We start from the raw sequence: 19452 nt of genomic DNA, 5'->3' as shown, positions 1-19452 counted from the left end.
CATGTGTGTCCCCCAGCCTTAGGTCATCAGATGGAGAGGAGAGTGACTGAGCATGTGTGTCCCCCAGCCTTAGCTCATCAGATGGGTGGAGAGAGTGACTGAGCATGTGTGTCCCCCAACCTTAGCTCATCAGATGGGTGGAGAGAGTGACTGAGCATGTGTGTCCCCCAGCCTCAGCTCATCAGATGGGTGGAGAGAGTGACTGAGCATGTGTGTCCCCCAGCCTCAGCTCATCAGATGGGTGGAGAGAGTGACTGAGCATGGGTGTCCCCCAGCCTCAGCTCATCAGATGGAGAGAGTGACTGAGCATGTGTGTCCCCCAGCCTCAGCTCATCAGATGGAGAGGAGAGTGACTGAGCATGTGTGTCCCCCAGCCTCAGCTCATCAGATGGAGAGGAGAGTGACTGAGCATGTGTGTCCCCCAGCCTCAGCTTATCAGATGGAGAGGAGAGTGACTGAACATGTGTGTCCTCCAGCCTCAGCTCATCAGGTGGGTGGAGAGAGTGACTGAGCATGTGTGTCCCCCAGCCTCAGCTCATCAGATGGGTGGAGAGAGTGACTGAGCATGGGTGTCCCCCAGCCTCAGCTCATCAGATGGAGAGAGTGACTGAGCATGTGTGTCCCCCAGCCTCAGCTCATCAGATGGAGAGGAGAGTGACTGAGCATGTGTGTCCCCCAGCCTCAGCTCATCAGATGGAGAGGAGAGTGACTGAGCATGTGTGTCCCCCAGCCTCAGCTTATCAGATGGAGAGGAGAGTGACTGAACATGTGTGTCCTCCAGCCTCAGCTCATCAGGTGGGTGGAGAGAGTGACTGAGCATGTGTGTCCCCCAGCCTCAGCTCATCAGATGGGTGGAGAGAGTGACTGAGCATGGGTGTCCCCCAGCCTCAGCTCATCAGATGGAGAGAGTGACTGAGCATGTGTGTCCCCCAGCCTCAGCTCATCAGATGGAGAGGAGAGTGACTGAGCATGTGTGTCCCCCAGCCTCAGCTCATCAGATGGAGAGGAGAGTGACTGAGCATGTGTGTCCCCCAGCCTCAGCTTATCAGATGGAGAGGAGAGTGACTGAACATGTGTGTCCTCCAGCCTCAGCTCATCAGGTGGTTATACCCACTGCTATACACAGTGACCAATATGTAAGTAAGTAGTATGTAAATTGTAAATGGCAAATATTGTTTATTTTATGGGAATTATGCAGTGAATGCTATTAAATGGTGGACAACCCCTTTAAGACACACTATATATTACAGTCAGCGAGCTTTTTGATCAGTAAGAGGCAGATGCGCCACTTTATCATCTTGCCGCCGGATTGATGGTGATTTATCATAGAGATTGTGTCACATTATTTCAGCTGCCAGAGAGTTTACCAATGACCGCGGGGCGTCCGCCATAGACTGATAGGTGTTCTGGAGCCGCAGACGCTGTCATGAGGCAGCAGGGGCTGATGTGGTGACACCACGCCGACCGCCACCGGAATAAGAATTAGCTGCATGCGTCGCTGCGGGGCCGGAGCCTGATTGATCTTATGGGGAGGTGAAGGATAAAATTAATGGCTGGTGAATAGGTGAGATCATAATGTTGGACCAATCAATAATCGAAACACGTCGGGTGTCACTAAGGCTCAGTACAAATTCTGTCCCATCCATGATAAGTATATACCAGCCGTCCGTCTATGTTCAGCTTGATTCATTAATCGGGGAGCAGACCTCTGCACTGAGTGACGTAAGGAGAGTCAATCTTCTTCCTGGGGCAATAAATAGGCTGGCGCACAGCTGCGACAAAGTATTTGCCCCCTGTTATTGCTGCATTACGTTGTTTCAGCTCTACAGTAATTGTATCCTCGGCTGTATATGCTTATTGTGTTATTCTGTTCATACGATGGCGCACAGTCACATGACTCCTTATCTGGAACCATTGCCACATTTAACACAAAGAATTACAATAATTAATGCAAATAAATTACTCTTCTCTATGTCCACTGTAAAAGAAAATCGGCAGAATTTAGAATACAGCTCTGGAGGAGACGTGGTGTTGCTAAGCGCCCACAAGGCAGAATTATGATACAACTAAGCTTCTGACACCTGCAGAATTCTGAATGCAGCTCTGGATGTGACTACAGTACAGTATGTGACTTAACTGTAACCCTCTTTTGATGGGTAACCAACACCTCCACATGTGGCTAGTGTGATGTGATGGGACTAATCTCCCACAATGCACTGGTGTTCGATAACAGCAAACCGGTACAGTGCAGCTCTGGATGTGACTAGAGGATTATCGTGTGAATTATCGTTATATCATTTGAACTTAAACGATGATAGTTAAGTGTAAATTCCGGCAACGACGACACCACTAACGAGAAATCATTCATCCTAGGTTTGGTGCTGACACCAGAACTCTTGTTAATCGTTCGCTGTAATTCCGCATTCGTTGACTAATCATTCAGTGTAATTCCACATTGTTCCTTCATTTGCTGGGATCGGGTGGAGTAACTACCGACTATCGTTCTGTGTAATATAGCGAACAATTTCAGGTTAAGGATAAACGATCTTGTTTGTGATTATTTATCGTTGATCGGTAAAAAAACGCTTTGTCTAAAAAGGACCATAAGACATGATGTAGCTAATCTCCCACAATGCTTTTTGAAGCAGCATAGTGCAGCTCCAGACTAGACTAGAGAATAACTAAACTCCCACAATGCTCTGCTGTTTGGTAACAGGGAGGAGAAGGAAGCTTTGGGGGTGGGAATCCGGAATCCGCGGCAAGTTATCCGCATTATTTCCATAGTGTGCACATACTCTAAAATTAACATAATGCATTGCTCTTGAAAAAGTAAACCAGCAGAATTTGGATTGCAGCTCTGGATGTAACTAAAGGATAAGAGATGATATAACTAATTTCCCACAATGCATTTGTGTATAAAAAAAACTGCAAACCAACATAGTGCAGCTCTAGGCGTGACTAGAGGATAACTAAACTCCCACAGTGCTCTGCTGTTTGGTAACAATAAACTTAGAGAATAAAGTATTGGGGGTAAATAGAGTTATGAGACACAATGAAACCAAATTCCCACAATGCATTGCTCTCTGCAGATAGTAAACCAGCAGCTTTCGGATTCCAGCTCTGGATGTTACCAGTGTAGGTCATTTCCATAACTGTATAAGTCCAGAAAACAAATAGTGAGGCTGACTCATCTGGGCAGATGTAGGGAGACGGCTGCAGATCTCGTAAGGTGAATTGTAGAATGTCGTGTGACCGGGTGGCGGAGCGATTGTCTGCTAATTACTGAGGAGATGGGTGAAGACGACTTTATGTTCCCTTACCAATCGTTGTTGTCTTGCGGCAGTGGAATCACGTCTAATCCCTGATGTGCGGGCGGTGACATGGAAGGAGCGGCCCGGCTTATCACTCTCTGCCTGCCGGGCCCGTGTTATGTGCGGGGCACTGCGCAGTACACTGGGAATAGCTGGGCGAGCGCCGTCAGTAACCTCACACATAATTACATTACTCCGGGTAAATACTGCAGCTGTCAAATATATTTCTTAATTTAAGGAGTCATTAGGAAGCCTCACAGGCCGGAGACCGCCGCAGAAGTAGTCTGAAGTACAGAGGACGCATGCAGTGACATATATCTCCGCTAAGGTCCCAGCTCTGGACGCCACCACACACTACTCAAAGCCACTGAAGAAAAGCCAGGATTGAGGCCAGAATTTTGAAGGGGAACTAAGCGCATGGCTAGGTCAGACTAGTCATCACGAATCCTAGTCATCACGAATCCTAACTTACCTCTATACGTGCCTGCGCCCCACCTCCAGGACCTCAGCCAGAAATTACCTTTTCAGCTGATGGATTGCACTTACATCCCGCCCCCGTCACTGATTGGCTGAGCGCAGTCAGTCAACCAGGAGAGAAGATCCTGGAGCCTGGCGGGGTCCCAAAGCGGTGATCCAGAGGCACGGGGAGAGGTGAGTTAAGATTGTTTGTGTTCCCCCTGCCCCTCGCCAGACTTCTCCTTTGACAACTGGTCTTTAGTCTAACTTTTGGGGTCTGGTCAGGGGTCTGAATGTGAACATCTGATCTGAATAGAGTTTGAAGTCTAAAATATTGGGTCTGGAATTTTAGATTCTGGGGTCTGGAAATATTTGGGATCCTGGTTTAAATTTTCTTACCCCAGAAAAAAGCATAGCAGAGAGGAGTACGTGCTGTGACCGGCCAGACAACTAAGGTAAAGAAAGTACCTGTGTGAGTACTATTGGCAATGAGATTCGCTGTGGCTCCTGAAATGGGAAACATGAGAAATAGCTGTGCACCTTGTCACCACTCTAAAGGGTTAATCTAACAAAAACACAGTGCTGCTACAAATGGCGTCTGAAGCTGTCCATACACATATAACATCTATCTTTATCGAACCTCAGCCCATGACAAGCCTCATCCCAAGAAACTGGCTTATAGCAGAATATGCCTGGATATTCTGAGGAATACATTTCAAATGTTGGTGACTATGGCGTTTGTTAATTAGTGCACCTCGTTGTATTGTTATATTATTTGTGGTCTCACAGGGGGTCTGTCTCTTGAGGTGGAGATTCTGGCTTGGCCAATATCTATAGTAATGGATTGGACATTGACTTATAGGATCTCTACTTCCACTAGGTGGCAGTAGAAATACAGTTTTATTTGTGGAGTAGAGCTAATTTGCATAGGCTTTTCCCAGGGTGCATTGCCTAACCTGTAAAGCTTTCTATGCCAGCTGGCAGTCTCAACAAGGTGAAACAGTATGAAGAAAGCCTATAGAGCCAATTTTTGCTATATACGTAATACGTATACGGTTTTTTTCCCGCTAATGAAAAATATGGCTGCCCAGCCACTTCTCCAGCCTGCTCTGCATCTTGCAAAGATGTTCAAAGCAAGTCAGCTGTGTTGCACAATTTGCATAACTCCCAGAGTTACGTAAGCAGCGTAGCTATCGTTGCTATGGCTCCTATTGAATCCAATGGGATTTACGCAGATTGTATAAAACAGCCGACAGTTGTTGGCCCCCGATCATCTCAACCAAGCAGACATTTTTATACATGGACATACCCCATTTAAAGGGGTAGTTCACCAAAAATGTTTTTATCTACTTGTGCGAGAAATTTGTAATTTATTTCTATTAAAAAAATCTCCAGTCTTCCAGTACTTATCAGCTGCTGTATGTCCTGCAGGAAGTGGTGTGTTCTCTCCAGTCTGACACAGTGCTCTCTGCTGCCACCTCTGTCCATGTCAGGAACTGTCCAGAGCAGTAACAAATAAAAAACTCTCCTGCTCTGGACGGTTCCTGACATTGACAGAGGTGGCAGCAGAGAGCACTGTGTCAGACTGGAGAGAATACACCACTTCCTGCAGGACAGCTGATAAGTACTGGAAGACTTGAGATTTTTTACCATTTTTGGCAAATTTTGGAAATTTTTTACAAATCTTTGGCACTAGTTGATTTAAAAGAAAAACTATTTTGGTGAAGTACGCCTTTAATTGTTGTCTCCTCCCCTTCCTCTCTCTATTACTCCTCCTGCTTTATCCTGAATTCCACTCAGTGACTGATCTATGGCAGCTGAGTGATCATCTCTGTATGAATAGCCTGCATTGGCAGGGCGGGTCGGAAGCCTTCCATTAAATCTGTATTATTGAAGACGCATGTACACATTAACCTTGTAGCCGCAGGACACTGTTATATTAATAACAAATCCGGCTGCTCGGAGAAAAGCCTCGGGACGTTATCTACTAATATCACACACATGGAAGGAGCCCAGGTGCTTAAACGGCTTTGTTACACAAACTACACAGCGCCGTAATCTAGTGTTCGCGCCAGCAAGACGGCAGATGTAGAACGCACGTCTCCGGAACAATTATTGCAGTTCATTTGTGAAGTGTTCGCAGTCCCACTGTGCAGATTTTCGGCATTAAACACATCTCAGGGCGGCATTATAGAATGCAAAAAAATTAAAAGGCTTATCGGAGCAAAGGGCTTATAAAAGTTGCCGTATCGGCGGGATGAGGCGCGGGCCGGTGCTCGAATGCTCTGCCTCTGACTTGTACAGGTTGCTACGATTGGTTATTGTTGCCCCCCCCCCCCCCCCCTTTAATATAATTAGATAACACACAGAAAATAAAACATACATATAAAATATAGAAGACAAGTAGCCAGCACTCACCAATTTCTTGAATCCGGTTTAATTCATGGACAACTTCATAAGGGCCGGGGGTGTGTGGAGGGGGCACGTCCCCATAGACAGACTACAATTGTTTTACGCGTAATTCTCTTCTTCCGGTCTGGGTCCCAGACTGGAAGAAGTGAAGAACGCGTGAAACAGTTGTAGTCTGTCAGTGAGGGCATGCCCGCTCCACCCTCCCTGCCCCTATGAAGTTGTCCATAAAATAAAACAGATTCAAGATACAAGAGATTGGTGAGTTCTCGCTACTTGTCTTCTACTCATGTTTATATTTGGCTTCTTGTTTAGGCTGAGCACCACAATATAGTTGTATACCAGGACTTTGATCACAGTCCGCTCCCAGCCATCAGGCCCATCCAGCGGTGCTGTCCTCAGCTACCTTTGCTTGTATACATATAAATATACCGTATCCATCCCTAAGGGTCCTATTAGACGGGCTGATGGTGGCTTGATCAATAAAGTAAACTAGATCTGCTGTATTGGTGCTCGATAATCATTTAGCAAGGGCTGCATATATATTGTTAGAGATGTCTGTGCAGTCCTTGCCCTAAACTGTTATACATTACCTTTCCAAGCTCCTGGTCTTCTCCTGCCCTCTGTTTGCTTCCTAGAGCCGTGGCCAGTGATTGGCTGAGCAGGCTGTCAACTCAGACAAGCCGCTCTGAAGCTGCAGCCGCGTTGCCGGGAAACGAGCAGAGGGCAGGAGAAGACACTATTAGCCAATGTTCGTTGTCTTTATTACACGGAACGATGATCGGCTGAATTGGCATGGTTCGGCAGATTATTACTCTGTGTAATAGGACCCTGTGTGTCACACAATGCCATATATAATAAATGAGTTTTTTTTTTTTTTTACAACTATACAGGTATTTTTTTTCCCCCCATTCGTAAAGTGCTACAAAACCAACTTTTAGAAATTCCTCGCACATCTCCTGTTCTTATTAATAAGGAAGAAAGAGCAAATCTTAAGGCTTCAAAGGAGCGAGGGAGATCAGTGCAGGCGGTATCATACGGTAGATTATCAAATCCCACATTCCGTTTGATGTCGACCAAATCCTCAGGGTTTTTGTAAGATTTGTTTACCGCCTGAACTCTTGGATTCAAACCGCCAAATCCTGTGGCACTTGAGTACACGTGGCACGATGAGTATACATAGAGCTACCTAAATATATACAAGGGATATGGTGTATACAGAGATTACTGAGCAGGATTAAGAATACACTGCAGCAGAAATGTCCGTTTCGGTATTTGTTGGGCGAAGAAATAAGGACTCACAGGCTTTCTCCGTGAGTTGCCGAGGGGAAGCGGGACTCACAGGCTTTCTGTATGAGTGGGCGGGGGAAGAAGGACTCACAGGCTTTCTCTATGAGTGGTGGGGGAAGCAGGACTCACAGGCTTTCTCTATGAGTGGGCGGGGGAAGAAGGACTCACAGGCTTTCTCTATGAGTGGGCGGGGGAAGAAGGACTCACAGGCTTTCTCTATGAGTGGTGGGGGAAGCAGGACTCACAGGCTTTCTCTATGAGTGGGCGGGGGAAGAAGGACTCACAGGCTTTCTCTATGAGTGGGCGGGGGAAGAAGGACTCACAGGCTTTCTGTATGAGTGGGCGGGGGAAGAAGGACTCACAGGCTTTCTCTATGAGTGGTGGGGGAAGCAGGACTCACAGGCTTTCTCTATGAGTGGGCGGGGGAAGAAGGACTCACAGGCTTTCTCTATGAGTGGGCGGGGGAAGAAGGACTCACAGGCTTTCTGTATGAGTGGGCGGGGGAAGAAGGACTCACAGGCTTTCTCTATGAGTGGTGGGGGAAGCAGGACTAACAGGCTTTTTCTATGAGTGGTGGGGGAAGCAGGACTCACAGGCTTTCTCTATGAGTGGTGGGGGAAGCAGGACTAAGGCTTTCTCTATGAGTGGTGGGGGAAGCAGGACTAAGGCTTTCTCTATGAGTGGTGGGGGAAGCAGGACTAAGGCTTTCTCTATGAGTGGTGGGGGAAGCAGGACTAAGGCTTTCTCTATGAGTGGTGGGGGAAGCAGGACTAAGGCTTTCTCTATGAGTGGTGGGGGAAGCAGGACTCAGGCTTCCCCCACAAGCGTTCTATATGTGTAGCCATAAAAACACAATATTCACCTCTCCCCCTCAGCTCAGGAAGTCTACCTCTGTGCTACAGACCTTACGCAGGACGGATCTGTGTCATAAGTTGGATAGACAGACCAGTCGGATGCCACCATGCGGCTCCTCCTTCTCACCCACACAGTGCCTGTTCTTATGGCTGGTTCAGACCACAGTTTCCATACCGCTGTCTCAGGTTTGCCATTACTGACCCTCCTAGAGCTTTGGGTTATATTGCAGTATGTCCATGTAGCCAAATCTCTTCACCCAGCAGAACTGGTTTCCTCCCGCTCCTTACTTTTGACGCTCTTGCGATTTTCCATATATTGTAGGCTGTTTGCCCCTTTAAGTGATTGAATAAGCGGTGACTCGGCCGGGCAGATGTTGAGTGGCAGCTGATGGTGTCGCTGGCGGTCATTCAATTTAATAGTAGCCTCCAGATTCTTCAGGGCGACGCGTTCTTATTCTTGTCACATAGAGATTTTTTTTGTGTGTCATTTAGCTGGAGAGCCGTAACGTAAATGTCTGACCTACATCATATGGCGGAGATCTGAGGTTATAGAGAGAGAAATGAAATGACACTGCCGAGAGAGCAATTCCTGCCCAAACACAAAGAGCTCTGTGAGATACGAGTCCCGGGGTCATTGTCCTGTGTCGTGTATTATTTTCATCAGCCGTTATGGATACCCATCTCCTCTATGGGGGAACAGATGCTGAGCCACCAGCGTTGGTGGAGGAACACCGCCATAGCATGACCTTTTATTACCGCCATAGCATGACCTTTTATTTCTGCTGTACATCAGATAGGTAAGGGTAGGACTGGCCAGTAAAAGAAACATTCCGGATAATTTCCTTGTCTGTCCCCCCCGCTGTGCGCTGGCGCGTATACTCACCAGCGATGATCGGTGTCACCACTCTTCTGTCTCCATGTCAATTGAAGTCACGTTCTCCCATAGAGAATGCAATGGAGAGCATGACTTCCGGCCTTCAATTGAGATGGAGACAGAAGAGCGGTGACGGGAACATGCGCAGGATTTGAACAGCACCGCAGGACGGTAACGAAGCTGCACCGCAGGACACCGATCGCCACTGGTGAGTATACGTGCCAGCGCGCAGCGGGGGGACATATAAAAACATTTCTGGGATGCTTCTTTAGCAGGACAGTCACTGCTTGTGCAGTGATATTAAATGGTCACAGTATGGCGGTATTATTATACCTATGATCAGAGAGTGCCATCTTCTTCCACCATAGTTATTTACTGTTCTTGTCTTTCTATAAACTGGCATAAAGGCTTCTTCTCACTGTGACATACTCCTGCAGGATTCACTGCTCAAACCTACATCAGCCATAAGAAACCCATGGCCGCCATATCAGTCCTGTGCCGACCACTATGCTATATTACTCCTGTGCCAAACACAATGCCATATCACTCCACCTGTGCCAGCCACAATACCATATCATATCATTCCACCTGTGCCAGCCACAATACCATTTCACTCCTCCTGTGCCAAACACAATACCATATCACTCCACCTGTGCCAGCCACAATACCATATTACTCCATCTGTGCCAGCCACAATGCCATATCACTCCTCCTGTGCCAGCCACAGTGCCATATCACTCCTGTGCCAGCCACAATGCCATATCACTCCTCCTGTGCCAGCCACAATGCTATATTTCTTGTCCTGTGCCAGTCACAATACCATATCACTCCACCTGTGCCAGCCACAATATCATATCACTCCTGTGCCAGCCACAATGCTATATTATTCCTGTGCCAAACACAATGCCATATCGCTCCTATGCCAGCCACAATGCCATATCACTCCAGCTGTGCCAGTCACAATGCTATATCACTCCTCCTGTGCCAAACACAATGCCGTATCGCTCCTATGTCAGCCACAACGCCATATCACTCCTAGGCCAGTCACAATGCCATATCACTCCTATGTCAGCCACAACGCCATATCACTCCTAGGCCAGTCACAATACCATATCACTCCACCTGTGCCAGCCACAATACCATATCACTCCTGTGCCAGCCACAATGCTATATTATTCCTGTGCCAAACACAATGCCGTATCGCTCCTATGCCAGCCACAATGCCATATCACTCCAGCTGTGCCAGTCACAATGCTATATCACTCCTCCTGTGCCAAACACAATGCAGTATCGCTCCTATGTCAGCCACAACGCCATATCACTCCTAGGCCAGTCACAATGCCATATCACTCCTGTGCCAGCCACAATGCCATATCACTCCTGTGCCAGCCACAATGCCATATCACTCCTGTGCCAGCCACAATGCCATATCACTCCTGAGCCAGCCACAATGCCATATCACTCCTGTGCCAGCCACAATGCCATATCACTCCTGTGCCAGCCACAATGCCTCCGTCTACCTGTAGCTCTTCCAGCTGCAAAGCCCGTTCAACAAATCAATGAATGGCCTCCTGAAACAATGCATTATCTTCTGCTTGGTTGGATGTTGTCTCTGAGTGATGTTATCACCTCTGCCCAGCTCCTCCAGCCTACATCACTATCTCCCTGCCATACACTCATATATATATATCTTTTTTTGGGACATTTAGGGTAGAATGGAGTGTCATTTCAGCATGCTGCAGGTACAATGTTCTGCAGCAGATCTGGTTGGGGTACTGGCTGCAGAGTAGGCAGGATGAAACTGAGGGAAAGCCGCGCAATTTGGGAAGTAGTGATCAGGGTCGAGAAGAGGACGAAAGACCTACAAAACAAATGGATTTCTGATGGTTTCAGAGCTGGGGCAGACACGTCAGCAATGCGATTTGTTTCTGCAGAATATTCTTTTGTTTTTACCTGATGTTGGAGTGCCCCTTTAAGTACCCACTTTAAGACCATATGAAACGTTGCTGTAGTTTAGATGCAGGGTAAGAAATGTTGTTGTTTTTTTCGCTATAAGTTTATTCTTTTCAGAACAGCATAAACTCTGAATGGATTCATTAGAAAGCAGTGAGAAGTTCTTCCCTCTCCGTCAGGTGGAGGGAATCAGTAATAGTGACAGGTGACAGAGAAGTGCTGAGTGCAGGAATAACCTCCCCTGGCAGCGGGCGGCAGCTCGCTCAGCACAATCCCGGGATGAATCGCTATCTGCATTCCTAAATAGAAGTAGGAGGAAACGCAGTGTCCAGAGCCGCCGCAGCCTCACGGGACACGGACACAACCTCTACTGACAGAAACTTTCTTCTTACTCAAGACCCCACCCTCTTTTATGTGAAGCCCCTCCCACAGGTCACAAATTAGGCTGGGTTCACATCGCGTTTTCTGCAGTCTTTTTTCATCCTTTTTTTGAAAAATGGATGAAAAAACTGTTGTTTTTGTGTGTATCGGTTTTTTCCATTGACTTTGATTATTTAAAAAAAAAGAAGTTTTTGTGCACGTTAAAAAAAGGATGCACACGACTTGTTTAATCAGTAGATGTATCTAACCTATCACATGTAACATTCCATAGAGCCATGTATCTAAAGGTGCGTTTACACGTAACGATTATCGTGCAAATTTGCACGATAACAATCGAATTCGAATGATAATCGTACGTGTAAACGCAGCGAACGATCAAACGACGAACGAGAAATCGTTCATTTTGATCTTTCAACATGTCAAATCATCGTTCATCGTTCACAAAAAATTCGCAGATCGTTCAGTGTAAACAGTCGTTCGCCGATTTAACCAATGTGTGAGATAGGCTTAAGCGATCGCAACACGATCGCAAAAAGATTTTCCGTACGATATAATGTACCGTCTAAACGCTGATTGTTATGAAAAAAGAAATATCGTTACTCCGACATCGTTAATCGTACGATCGGGCCAATTATCGTTTCGTGTAAACGCACCTTTATTAGTCTGTATAGTGCGATACTGTCTGCTGAACCATGGTATCTGAGCTGATCATGTGTTAAATTGTCTACTCAGCAAGTATATCTAACCCATCACATGTGACACTTTCTGTAGAGCCATGTATCTAAGCCTAGTGCAATACTGTCTGCGGTGCCAGTGTATCTGAGCTGATGCGTTATATTGTCTACTCAGCAAGTGTATCTAACCTATCACATGTGACACTTTCTGTAGAGCCATGTATCTAAGCCTAGTGCAATGCTGTCTGCGGTGCCAGTGTATCTGAGCTGATGTGTTATATTGTCTACTCAGCAAGTGTATCTAACCTATCACATGTGACACTTTCTGTAGAGCCATGTATCTAAGCCTAGTGCAATACTGTCTGCGGTGTCAGTGTATCTGAGCTGATGCGTTATATTGTCTACTCAGCAAGTGTATCTAACCTATCACATGTGACACTTTCTGTAGAGCCATGTATCTAAGCCTAGTGCAATGCTGTCTGCGGTGCCAGTGTATCTGAGCTGATGTGTTATATTGTCTACTCAGCAAGTGTATCTAACTTGTTATTAAGAGGCTTTACTGGCTCAGCCGACTTTACCCCACCAGGTAGACTTATGCTTCGTTTACATGGAAAGATTGTTCGAATTTCGCAATAACGATCGAATTTGAGCGATAATCGTTCCGTGTAAACACAGCAAACGATCAAGTGGCGAGCGAGAAATCGTTCATTTTGATCTTTCAGCATGTTCTCAAATCGTCGTCCGCTAAAAATTCGCAGATCGCTTTGTGTAAACAGTCTTTCATAGATTCACCCTATGTGAAAGATGGGCTCAAGCAATTTTAAAAACGATCGCAATAACGATTTTTCTTACGAATTTTCGAACGATTTTCCTAACGGTTTATTCGCTCCGTATAAACGCAGCATAAGGCTATTATGTGTTCCCGTGTATGCCCAGAAACTGTATCTAATCTGTTATGTAAAAAGGAAATGAAGTTGTGAAAGAAAAAAGGGGAACACCAGAAAAATACAGCAACACTCTTATTGAGTAATCTTTAGCATTGCCTGTTAGCAGAGGGCAGTTAGCCAATCACAGTTCAGTTCTCAGGTCACATGTCTGACAGCAGGGCAGGCTTCACAGTTGTCTGTCTCCAAGGGCGACCAGCAGAATTGTGAGCGTAGTTCTGGAGGAGATGAGAGGAGACGTGAAGGTCTTTGTGCCCTCCTTGCTGTGCCCGCCATCTGCCTCCATGTAAATACAGGCTTTGTTTGGAGATAACCGTGCTCCATTGAGCTGCGTATAAGCTCCACAGCGGCAGAGCAGCTTTCCATTCCCAAAAAAAAATTCCGACATGAAGCTGACGCCTGTCTCCCGAGTTTAGTTTGTTTTTGTGCCTCTTAGTAAATAGAAGGAATGATTTGCAGGGGGGGGGGGGGGGTCGTCTGGGATGAACGCCACTCTATGTATATGGTCGTATGTACCCAGCTGAGCCGTGTATCTAACTCTATTCTATGTGCCAGTGCATCTTGACCTGCTGTATCCAACCTATCTAACCGCTGTATCTTTGCTGTATTACCGCTGTAAGATACTTTGTGCTGAGCTAGTATAAGCTGGTGTATCTCAGCTTATCATTCATGACATTAGGTACACTATTGTACCTAAGCCAATCTAATGTGATGCTGTCTTTTGAGCTGGTATATCTATCTATCTATCTATCTATATATATATATATATATATATATATATATATATATGTGTGCAATGCTGTTGGCTAGACAAGTGTATCTTAGCGGATCCAAAATTATACTGTTTACTTAGCCGGTGTATCTAACCTCTGCTGGGTGATACTGATGCAGATGGAACCTGGAAAATCGTATCACCCATAAAAGTTATGCTGCGTTTACACGGAACGATAATTCGCCCGATTGTACGATTAACGATGTCGGAGTAACAATTTTTTTTTCATAACGATCAGCGTTTAGACGGTACGATATATCGTACAGAAAAATCGTTTTGCAGCCCCCCTGCTCATCCGCAGCCCGGCCCCACGGTCATCTGCAGCCCCCTGCTCGGTTGCCACCCCCACCGCGATCGCCAACACCCCCACCCCCCGGCCGCTCCGACACCGCCGCCGCTCGATCTCCCCCGCCGCGAGCATACTTTACCTGCTAGGCGTAGCGGGTGTTCGAAATTCCAGGCTCCCCTTTTCAGTGCATTGATTGGCTGAAAAGGAGAGCCGGTAATTTCAAACGGCTCCTCTTCAGCCAATCAGTGCTCCTCTTCAACACTGATTGGCTGAAGAGTAGCCGTTTGAAATTCCCGGCTCCCCTCTTCAGCCAATCAATGCACTGATGAGGGGAGGCGGGAATTTCGAACACCCGCTACGCCGAGCAGGTAAAGTATGCTCGCGGCAGCGGCGATCGGAGCGGCGGCGGGGCGATCGGAGCGGCGGGGGTGACGATCAGAGCGGCGGCGGCAGGGGTGGCGATCAAGCCGGCACAGGGGGCTGCGGATTAGCGGGGGGGGGGGGGGCGGACTGCGGATGAGCGGGGGGCCGGACTGCGGGCGGGGGGCCGGGCTGCGGGCGGCCGGACTTTCATGACGACTGTTTACACGGAACGATGTGCGAATTTTTTATGAACGACGATTTTAGAACATGTTGTAAGATCAAAATGAACGATTTCTCGTTCGTCGTTTGATCGTTTGCTGCGTTTACACGGAACGATTATCGTGCGAATTCAATCGTTATCGTGCAAATTTGCACGATAATCGTTCGTTGTAAATGCAGCATTAGATACACCAACTAAGTAAACTGTATAATTCAGGATCAGCTTAGATACACATGTCTAGCATTATACAATAGAGGCAATGTTTGCTACTGGTTAATGTATCTAAGCCTATCATGTGAGATACTCTCTTAGACAACTATACAGTAGCTGCCAAATCAAGGGTCTGAGTATGATATTTTTTAGAAAATAGTAAAAAGTAATACTTAAGGCCTATAGTGCCTGAATAATACCACCATTTTGTGCTTAAAGGGGTAGTTCACCATTTTTTTTCTTTTAAATCAACTGGGGCCAGAAAGTTATATAGATTTGTCATTTACTTCTATTAAAAAATCTCCAGTCTTCCAGTACTTATCAGCTTCTGTATGTCCTGCAGGAAGTGGTGTATTCTTTCCAGTCTGACACAGTGCTCTCTGCTGCCACCTCTGTCCATGTCAGGAACTGTCCAGAGCAGCAGCAAATCCCCATAGAAAACCTCTTCTGCTCTGGACAGTTCCTGACATGAACAGAGGTGGCAGCAGAGAGCACTGTGTCAGACTGCAAGACATACAGCAGCTGATAAGTACTGGAAGAATTTTTAATAGAAGTAAATTACAAAACTCTGGCTTTTTCTTGCACCAGTTGATTTGATATATTTTTTTTGTTGTTGTGGTTGCACTACCCCTTTAGTAAATGTACCATACAGTAGACAATACACCTAGATAGTTATACAATGCAGTGAACCCATTGAAGTGTATAAAACGGTCAGTACAGTAAAGTGTGTCCCAAAATGCTATATAGTCTATACATATATCTATATAATACAGCCATACAGGCTCACATTAGTAAATATGCATGTAATGCCTAGCGTCACCTGTGGGGGTGCTGTAGGAAAGTGAGTTACCACCACAGATGACAACTGACGGGCTCCCTGTGATCAGCCTGTTGTCAGGGCAGAGGATTCAAATACTTCCTTATAAATTTCCAGATCTGTCAGAGTGTGGCAGGTCCTCAGTATATTTGGATAATTCATGGAGACTCCTCCGTGCGCCTTGTTATCATCTGCATCAGTCTGTACAGTGTCTGAGCCGCTGCCTGCAGCCTGTCGCCTCTCAGGGGGAGTAGTATATAATAGTACGGGAGTGTATAATAGTGCGGGAGTGTAAGGGGTGTGTATAGCACTTTACCTCTGAGTATAATACCGCCTCTATAGTCAGCAAGAGGATAAAGAAACATTTCTCTGAGTATTTCTACCCTGCTGTGTAGAAGAGTTATATTTGTGCCTGGAAACCATCAACAAGCAGCTGCTGTATACTGCGGGGGGATATAAAGTGCCAAATATCACTATGAGAGTGTGTAGCCTTCATTACTCCCATTGCTTACTATCCGAAACCACCAGGGAAGCTAAAATCAGCTCCTTACTGCCCTAGACCACCAGGGATAATAACATTAACCCCTTACTGTCCTAGACCACCAGGGATAATAACATTAGCCCCTTACTGCCCTAGACCACCAGGGATAACAACATTAGCCCCTTACTGCCCTAGACCACCAGCAATAACAACATTAGCCCCTTACTGCCCTAGACCACCAGCAATAACAACATTAACCCCTTACTGTCCTAGACCACCAGGGATAACAACATTAGCCCCTTACTGCCCTAGACCACCAGCAATAACAACATTAGCCCCTTACTGCCCTAGACCACCAGCAATAACAACATTAACCCCTTACTGCCCTAGACCACCAGGGATAATAACATTAACCCCTTACTGTCCTAGACCACCAGGGATAATAACATTAGCCCCTTACTGCCCTAGACCACCAGGGATAACAACATTAGCCCCTTACTGCCCTAGACCACCAGCAATAACAACATTAGCCCCTTACTGCCCTAGACCACCAGCAATAACAACATTAACCCCTTACTGTCCTAGACCACCAGGGATAACAACATTAGCCCCTTACTGCCCTAGACCACCAGCAATAACAACATTAGCCCCTTACTGCCCTAGACCACCAGCAATAACAACATTAACCCCTTACTGTCCTAGACCACCAGGGATAATGACATTAGCTCCTGACTGCCCTAGACCACCAGGGATAATAACATTAACCCCTTACTGTCCTAGACCACCAGGAATAATGACATTAGCTCCTTACTGCCCTAGACCACCAGGGATAATAACATTAACCCCTTACTGTCCTAGACCACCAGGGATAATAACATTAGCCCTTACTGCCCTAGACCACTAGGGATAATAACATTAACCCCTTACTGTCCTAGACCACCAGGGATAATAAAGTTAGCCCTTACTGCCCTAGACCACTAGGGATTATAACATTAACCCCTTATTGCCCTAGACCACCAGGGATTGTAACATTAACTCCTTACTACCATAGACCACCAGGGATGATGACATTAGCTCCTTACTTCCCTAGACCACCAGGGATTGTAACATTAACCCCTTACTTCCCTAGACCACCAGGGATTGTAACATTAACCCCTTAGTGCCCTAGACCACCAGGGATCCCAACATTAAAGGGATTATCCAGTGTCAGAAAAACACGTCCGCTTTCTTCCAGAGACAGCACCGCTCGTCTCTCCAGTTTGGGTGCAGGTTTTGCAGCTCACTTCCTTTTAAGTAAATTGGGCTTGATTCCATACTACACCTGACCTGGAGACAAGAGCGGTGCTGTGTCTGGAAGAAAGTGGCCATGTTTTTCTAACGCTGAATAACCCCTACTGCACTAGACCACCCAGGGTGCTGACATTGATTCCTTACTGCCCTAGACCACCAGGGATCCCAACATTAGCTCCCTGGGGATGCTGCCATCAGCTCCATACAACTCTACAGGATGAGGCCCTGATTTTACCCCCTTGCTGCCTCAGACCGCTAGGGATTCTGTCATAAACCCCTTCATTGCCCAAGTCTACAAGGAACCCTGACACTGACTTCACATTGCCTTAGACCCCCAGGGATTTTAAAACTAGCCCCTGTAAGACCCCAGACCATCAAGGATGTTGGCCTAGAACCTGTAATTTCTGTGGACTGTTAGGGGTGATGGTACTAACCCTTCCACTACTAGGAGCCCAATTACTATACTGGTTTGCTTGTATATCTATACTGTGGTTATGTCCCTCTGTATCCAGCCCTCTGCGTTATCCCCAGTCATGTTGTGCCTGGTGAGTATACATCCATCCATAGTGTATTGGTGAATCACCGCCCACATCTTGTTGACTTCTGGACGGCGCTCGGCTCCAGCCCGGGCTGCACGGTTATAATTATCCCTTCATGTTTACTGTTTCCTGATTATTGACTTTTGGTTAGTCGGCTATAGAGCCGGTCAAGGGCCGTATCTGCGGAGGGTCTGATTGATGACTCTCCCGCCGTGCATCGCCACGCTTAGCCTTCTGTTTCTGAGAAGGTCCATCCCGCTAATTACTGTTCTCTCAGATCCGTGTAGAGGAGCCGCCAACTAGACCTAATGATTGCAGCTAAGCTGGGTAGTCGCAGAGCCACGGCTCGGTCATAGTCCTATGCACACGCGGGTTTATCAAAGTAAAATAGTATATGTATATAGCAACGTCTGTTAACCCTCCACGGCTCTCGTTTGCGAGGAATTAAAGGGATTGTCAGGGTTACAGTGGTCATTGTTGCGACCGAATATTTGGGTCGAGTCTGAAGAATGAGTAGATTTCTGGGTTCAATTATAATTCCTAATATTTGTTAAAGTGATATTATTCACCCCCTTTATATATCAGGAGTTCTTAGTCCAGGCGATTTTAAGAAACTTAGTAATTGGGTTTATTAGCCGAAAAAAACATTTTTATCATGAAAAAGCAGTTTGAAGCTCTCCCTCCTGTCTTCATGGTTTTCTATGGAGAGGGGAGGGGTGGAGGGAGATGAGGCACCAAAACAGGACAACAAAGAGTTAATTTACAGCTACATCTTTGGGCTATCTCCTCAGCACTGATCTCTGAATACCGGCTTTCATGCAGTTCCCGCTGTGTAATCCTTTGTTCTCTGGTGACTAATCTCCCCCCTCCCCCCTCCATAGGTTACACAGGGCCCAACAGATGTAAAAGAGTCGAGATTTCCTGATAATGAGCAGTGTATGAGAAAGAGGAGCGGGGGTAGCTGGGGAAAGGCTTTTTGAATGTAGATAATGGCATATTTGCCTAATAAACCCAATTACGTTTCTGAAAATCACCTGGACTATTGCTTTTTGCAAAAAACAAACAAAACAAACCAAAAAGAAAAACGATAGTGACACTTTAAAGTGATACTGTCATCCCCTTTCTGCATGAGGACTTCTCTACACAGCTGTGAAGCCTAATTTCTGCCGTTTTCATGCCTTATTGTATTATAGATTTCTTGCATGGTCCAATGAAAAATGCTTTTTATTGTTGTTGGTGGTTTGTGCCACCTGGGCGGTCCACCTAGGAAGTCTAGTCTAGAAGCTGATGATGTGATGGAGGGGAGTGGCAGGGCCGGCTCCAGC

General features: G+C 46.4%; 1 protein-coding gene across 9 annotated transcripts in view; it reads left to right on the top strand.

Annotated features, from left to right (window-relative positions):
* ILDR2 (immunoglobulin like domain containing receptor 2) overlaps positions 1–19452 on the top strand; it is a 275290-nt gene that overhangs the window by 133636 nt on the left and 122202 nt on the right. The window lies entirely within an intron of this gene.

The sequence above is a fragment of the Dendropsophus ebraccatus genome, chromosome 11 (assembly GCF_027789765.1).
Source record: "Dendropsophus ebraccatus isolate aDenEbr1 chromosome 11, aDenEbr1.pat, whole genome shotgun sequence".
NCBI lineage: Eukaryota > Metazoa > Chordata > Amphibia > Anura > Hylidae > Dendropsophus > Dendropsophus ebraccatus.
Note: the sequence above shows the minus strand (reverse complement) of the source record. Positions and strands in the feature narration are given on the sequence as shown.